The sequence below is a fragment of the Streptopelia decaocto genome, assembly GCF_964273445.1.
Source record: "Streptopelia decaocto genome assembly, chromosome: 2".
In the NCBI taxonomy this organism is placed as follows: Eukaryota; Metazoa; Chordata; class Aves; order Columbiformes; family Columbidae; genus Streptopelia; species Streptopelia decaocto.
The window spans coordinates 51828022-51835022 of NC_138655.1; positions in this window are offsets into that span (position 1 = coordinate 51828022).

Sequence of the window (7001 nt, forward strand, 5' to 3'; positions counted from 1 at the left end):
CAGCAGAAGGGATTAAAGAAATCAGTTCTACCTGAAGAAAGACTCTTTCCTGCTCTTCAAGGTGAAGTTCCCAAAAGCTATGATTCACAAGTGGGGCTGGTATGCTTGTTTCCTGTGGTTTCAGAGGCAACAAAGCTGAACCCTAAATGAATTTTAGCTTATAAACCATTTCCTCTCCAGGACTGTTTGTAAACATTTTCCTCTTCAGGGCCATTTGTGAGGAGAAGCAGCATCTCACCAGGGAACTGTCTCGCACACCCTGTACCTGAACACCCCCCGTCAGTGTAGGTAATAATTTGTAAAGGTTGTCACTGCCCTTACTCTGCTTGAACGTTGTGTGCTGTGAGCTGCTGTGGCTCAGCATCTGATTACCATTGAGCAACTCGGCTCTGTCCCTACTGGGAGCAGTCATTTTGTAAACTATGCTGCTGTCCCTACTTGTGAATTACAGTCCTCGCTCCTGTAGAAAGAGCACTGGTGACTCCTTCCCTTCTTCTCAGTATTTCTTGCTGATGAGATTCAGCAGATCCTTACTCAGTATGCTTATTTTAGCAGTTACTAATTTTAGTGCCTATCTCCCCTAGATGGGGGAGAGCAGCATCTGTCAACCTGGCAGGCATGCCTCACTGTGAATAGTACAAATGATGGTAAGCATTCTTCCCTGTCATCCAGGTACCAAGTAGCAAGTATTTAATACAACAACATCCAAATGTCAAATAGAATGATGCTTGGTCTAAAAAACGTTGAGAGTCTTAAGAGAATTTCTATCACCAGGGTGGCAGCGTCTAAATACTAGGCACTTAGTGTGACCTTTGTGGACTGTTTCCTAGTGGCAAACATGGTTTACCTTGTTATTCAAATAACCTTAGTTAATTGCTGACTCATCTCTAGTTCCACTCCACACATCCCATTGCTTAAGTATAAAAACTGTTTTAGTAGCACTCATTAGCTGTGAAAGGCAAACCTAACTAGAGTTCCTATGCAATCATCATGAGATCAGAAGTGTCGTGTAAACTGAATATTTAAAAATATTAGAAAGAGTTCACACAACTTTAATAAGGATGCATACCAGTCCCAGCAGGCTTCTTTCAGTAAGTAGATAACAGTTGCAAATTAAAGATACTTGCAGCTGGAAGCTTTCTTTCCAAATAACTGCAGGTCACTGTGACACTGGGAATGGTTGCAAAAAGCTACAGTGAGACCACAATCACTGCAAGCTGCTCCCTCACATACACAAGATTTCCTTGAGAAATCTGCTCAGCTCTATGCCCCACAGCCCTAGCAAGCTTCAAAGCTATAGGGTTGGAGTCAGTTAAAAGGGGAGCTGACAAGCTTTGCGTTAGAAAGATAAGTTCATGAACTTCGTGATACAATTTTGGAGAATTCAAGGGAACAGAATTACTTGTAATTAGTGCTTGCCTGTTACTTTTACTGATTTAGGGGAGAAGTTATTGTATATTCATTAGAACACAAGACATATATTGTGCAAAACACAAGTTATAATACTGTTACTGCTATCCCACTGGCAAATAGGAACTTGGCCATGAATCTAAACCGTTCTACTTTGCCTGCCCTCCTTCCCTGCTAATTAAAAAAATAAAAAGGGTAGCAATGCTATTTTCAATTGTCAGATTGTCAGAAGACATTTCTTTCAGACTTTCCTTTGAGTTATTTGTAACTAATTGAACATAATCTTAGAACTTAACTAATAACTAGCTTCTCTGCTGCAACAAGTGTAGGCACGCAAACTGCATCTGTGTTGCTGGTGTTATTGGTGCTTTTTAGCACATCCATCTATTCCATGGCCTAGGTGAGGCAAAGAACAGCTGCACTGTTACAGCTCTATGAGGGGATGTTCTACCACATGCAGACCTAAGAGGAAGAAGGAGTCATCAAACTGGTACAGAAAGATGAGTAAAGAGTACACTGCAAAAACACACAACTCTGATTCACTTCCTGGAAGGTGACTATGGGCTACCTGAACCCCAACAGAGGAGGACAAACAGTTCCCATAAAGTGCTGGTTATAACTGTGCGATCAGCAGAACCCCTACCTGGTACTAGCTATGGCAGAATTTGGAGGCAAACTGCAATATAGATGGGATAGTAATCAGAAAACAGTTATGAGGCTTGTTGGAAGTAGTTGGTTTTACTCTGTTCTTGTTGCAATGCACACAGCTGGCTGGCCCTGAAATCTTCTGCCTCAGCCTCTGGACACAGAATTTGGGTAACTGAGTAGCCATCTAAACTGATTAAGTTTAAAATAACAGAAAAAGAAGATTGGGGCTGAGGCACTGAATAACTTCCTGATGCAGCTGATCAGAGACATAAATCTTCAGTTGAGATCTCCGTAGTCAGCCTTCTCCAGAAGCTGGACGCTAATGCCTAGTTGACTCTTTAGGTAGCCCTTTACTTTGGCAACCCACAGCATCTCTTCCAGGGTTCTGTTTCATATCTGATGTTTCACTCTCTTCCACCCTTCTGTCCTTTATGCAAGTACTTAAATGCCTTCCACATGTCAGGGGCCCGCATCTACCCCTTCTGTTAAAAGCTTTATACATGCCTAGGGGTTGAGGCCCTCAAGCAAGAAAGGCATTCACTTCCCTACCTTGAGTCTTACTTTGCGATAAGATTCAAAGCACCTAATAAGCTGTAAGGCAGGCTTTGCAAACTTTGATGAGTAAAAATTAAAGCACCTCCAGGATTTAGGAGTAATTCAGTGGCAGCTTCGAAAATGCTGGCAGTATCTAACCAGGATGTCAGTCAGTACCTCAGAGGTTTCAGGCTCTTGGCTGGAAGCACAAACCAGATTCTTGTGTACATCTCTGTATGCACAAGCAATAGGGTGACACGTGACAAAACTGTTATCTGAGGGCAGTAGGTATGCGTGTGAGGAAAATAAGAGACTCTTTTGGCTGATGTTCTTACTACTCGTGCCTGGAAGATCCTACCCTATGCCAGGTTTTCAGGCCTGGCAATTATGCCTCTTCCACTGCTGATCTCAAGTATTGCTATGAAAGAGCAAATATCAAACAAAGGGGTGCTCATGGCTGCTTACTTTCACAATCACCTTCTAGACTAGAAGGGTACTTTATACCTATGTGGCTGATTCTGGATTATTCTTACCTATGATAGATTTAGTGCTTGTACACACCCTTTGCAGGAATGCTTTTGTTACCTACTGGTGGTTTTTAAAGTGACTATAAAAGCAAGGAGAGCATTTAGGAGATGCTGTTATTATGAACAGGTTAGGCTGTGTTTATTTTAGTGATTTCTTCTCCTTCTAATCCCACCATGCCTCCCTTAAGCCTATTCACAGGCTTTCCTTCTACAGGGAAATTGTACTGAATTCAGAGAGGCTCACTTAAAAAGGCCATTTCAGCAACATTATGCAAGTTTCCAATATTTATCTTTGCATACCAATATGTAATTCTGGCTCATTTCCTGACTGTACTGGGTTTAGGTATTTTTTTTTTTCTACAATTTTTTAAAGGTACAGTTTGCTTGAGTTTCTGACTCCAAACAATATTACATTAATGACTTTCCCATACAGTTTGCCCTACTTCATCTCTGTGGCAGTTGCAATTTTTATTTCGTGAACTTCCTTGCATTTATCTGCTACATGCGGATGATGTAAGACACCTGTGATATCTGGCCATGTTCTTACACAGTCAACAAAGGTTTGTTTCAAGCTTTTGTTCCCAGACGCTACGGAGAAAAGGACCATATAAAATCTGTTTAGAACAGAAGTTGGTGGGGGGTGGGGGAGTGAGCAAGAAGTTTTATCCATGGAAATAAAAGCAATATGGCATAAAGGTATTTGTAATACAGGTTACTGTTAATGAATCTTAGCCACTTAGTTGACTGGAGACATTAAATTGGTCTTTCCCTAAAGTAAGTAATTAACTTTCAACACAGAAAATTAAATTGCTTAAGATTATTACACAGCTATCTGAACAATACTTCTAGTGTCTTGTTGCTTTTATTGCTTTTTTGCCCCTGGCATTTTGTATGTAATTATCCAGACACCATGAGACATATTGATTAAATAAATTGGGGTCCCTTTACATAGTATAATCTTGTTTTAAATAATCTTATACAATATGCTATTACTGTAGCAAAGTAATAAATAAGAGCAGAGTTAAGACAGAAAATCTGGGCAAAGCCAGTCTGTCCTATAATCCACAGTCAGGAGTTTGGACTCCTGAAATAAGCTATGTCTTTATTGGTAAAGAGACAGACAGACTCCCAAGTTGACTTTAGTAGGTATTTTGCTTTTAGGCTGAGCATATTTCCTCTTACGACACTGAAAAAAGCTGGCTGAAGAGCAACTTCTGTGCCAATGCTCACAATGCTCACAGAGCTCCAGACAGGTGAGCAGGTCTCTCTCTGTGTTTGTACAGTGTCTAGCAAAACAGGGTAGAGGGAGGTGGTGGGGTAAAATATAATGTCTTAAGGCATTTCCATAATAAAAGTAGTAAGCACTTTTTCAGTAGAGGTGACAAAAGCTATGTTTGAACAGCTTCTACTGGGCCCTCTCTAATTCATCAGAACAACATTTCCACCTCCCTTTGGCTAAGCTGATTTAGCAGCTCTTTGTTAGTGTTCTAGATAACAAGTGGCAACCAAAATATTCCAAGGCTGCCTCATCCTTTCTTATCCCACAGCCTAATGACAAAAGGAGACAATTGTACCTTGTTTGCTAACTACATGCTGTGCTTTATCTTGCATTTTGGCCTATGTTGTCATCAAGTTGCTAATCATCATTCTGCGACACTGTCTGCACAGCTCCTCCGTGCAGCTCTTGGCTACATTACATGGGCACAGTATCACAAAAGAGCAAGCGTTGGCACCCGTTGATAACTGTTGTTTATAGGGAAATAGTTCCTTTTGCCAGCCAGTGGAACATCAGCTCTCCAGGCCACTAGATAAATGCTATTATACATCATCCAGGCACCATATGGTCTGCCTGCTTCTGGCTATAGCAGAGCTGCAGCCTTCCAAGCAGTCAGGTGAGAGAGCTACCTTCCAGCCTCAGCAGCTATCTGCTTTAGCAGCAGGAAGGCTTCCACACTGGTGTGCTGTGAAAAGAATCAAGACAAGCATCTCAAAGTACCAGAAGGATTTTGTTTCCTTGTGGAAGTGCTGAAGTTTCTGCTGACCCTTTCAGGCATGGATGCATAAGTAATCTAGGTGTTTAATGTCAGTTGTGCTGCACAGTTTCAGGTCTGCACTCTGGTGTACCTGCAGCTCTAATGCCCCCTCAGAGACCTCACATTCTATTCGGGTGTCCAAAACTGTGGCTTCAATGAGCTCATCTCATGTAGCTTTTACTATGTTCTGCTACTGCACATGCAAAAGAAGTCTGTTTTATGCTGGGGTATCGCTGTGGCACTGTGTTTGAACAGATAGAAATGATATGTGCATGTAGCTGGAGGTGACCAGGTTAAATGTGTCAGCAGGTTATGACCTTCCACGCAGAGAAAGAGGAAGTGAGGTCTGAATCAATTCCTGGAGTAGCACAAATTAGTGAGCTACTAAGAGCCCTCAGAGAGGTTCCCAGAGAGCCTCTCACTTAACCCAGGTAATTACAGCTGCAGGTGGCTCTGTATGCATGAATCACATAGGTGAAAGTAGAGGCGAAGCCTCAGAAAGACTGGTTTTAGATGCCTAGAAACAGAGTCTAACTACATTTTATTGACCTTACTGCCAAGACACCCTCAATCTTTGCACTAACGGCTAGCCGGAGTACAGCATGTTATTGCCATTTAAAACATCTGAGACTGAGACAAGCTGCATGTGCCAAATCCTAGTATATATCCATACAAGTAATTCCAATACTCACACAAGTTTGACAGGCAAATTTTGGCTCTGTGCCTGCAACTCGCTTCTTAACAAGTGAAGATCTGTTTCCGTCCTAAAGGGCTTGAAAGGAACTTCTGGTTTTGAGAACATAACTAAGGTAACAAATGACTTAATCATCTACCAGTGTCCCTTAAGCACAGACAAACAGGTTTTCCACAGGAACTTAAAACTTTCAGGTTTCAATCCATACTGAATTTAGGCTTTGAACTCTTAACAGAATGAATTGTACTTTTCCTGTCCTACTTGCTTACATGCTTAACTGTCTGGAGTGGGTTATTTTTTTTTTTTCTTTCTGAATGTGCATAACATATCTAATGTTCTAGGCTGAGCTGTACAGATGACTTATTTCTAACCTAAAGCCACATGCACTGTACAACGTGACAATGTCTTTGTGCCTAACTTGTGTCCTGCTCCTTCGTGGGCTGCGTTCAGCAATCATACACTGAATGCGTTTAGCAAGAATGAAGAGAATTTAGCACAAGCACAGTGGCATGTCACACAAAATCATGACTGATGACATTCACATCTTTTGCATTCTAGTTTAGTATCTAGAGCTTACAAACAGCAAGTAGAGACCTGGGTGCAATTCCCTTTTGAGCCTGAGAAGGCTCAAGCCTCTTATTACAGACCAGCAGCTGTTCTAAAATGAGACCTTTCACTACTCTTCCTGTTGAAGCCAGACTGTTAAAGGAGGGTAAGATTCATGGGAGGACAAGGGAAAACTTTAGAAAGACACAATGTATGTGCCTGGCTCTGTAACTCAGAAGTTCCTGAAGAACGTAACATTCGGTTCCTTCAGCTAGAGGCCCAACACAATTTGTGTATTTTGTTCAAAGCAAAGAATTCTCTCAGAAGCAGCCAGACCTGCCATCTCCCCTAGGAAGCATCCTTCTTACTGAACTGTAAAAGAGGCTTTGGAATGATTTTCATTTTTTGACCTCCTTTTCTACTTTGTACATACCCTTATTATTGGCATTTGTTCTTGTCCAATTAAGGGGTTTCCCTGCTTATATGATGGTTGACATCGGTCTCATTTTTACATATAAAATGTCACCTTTTATTGGATATAGTACGGGTGAACTGCAGATGCAAACTGGGTGATATGACTTCATATGCTGCATTATTAATTATGGCAAT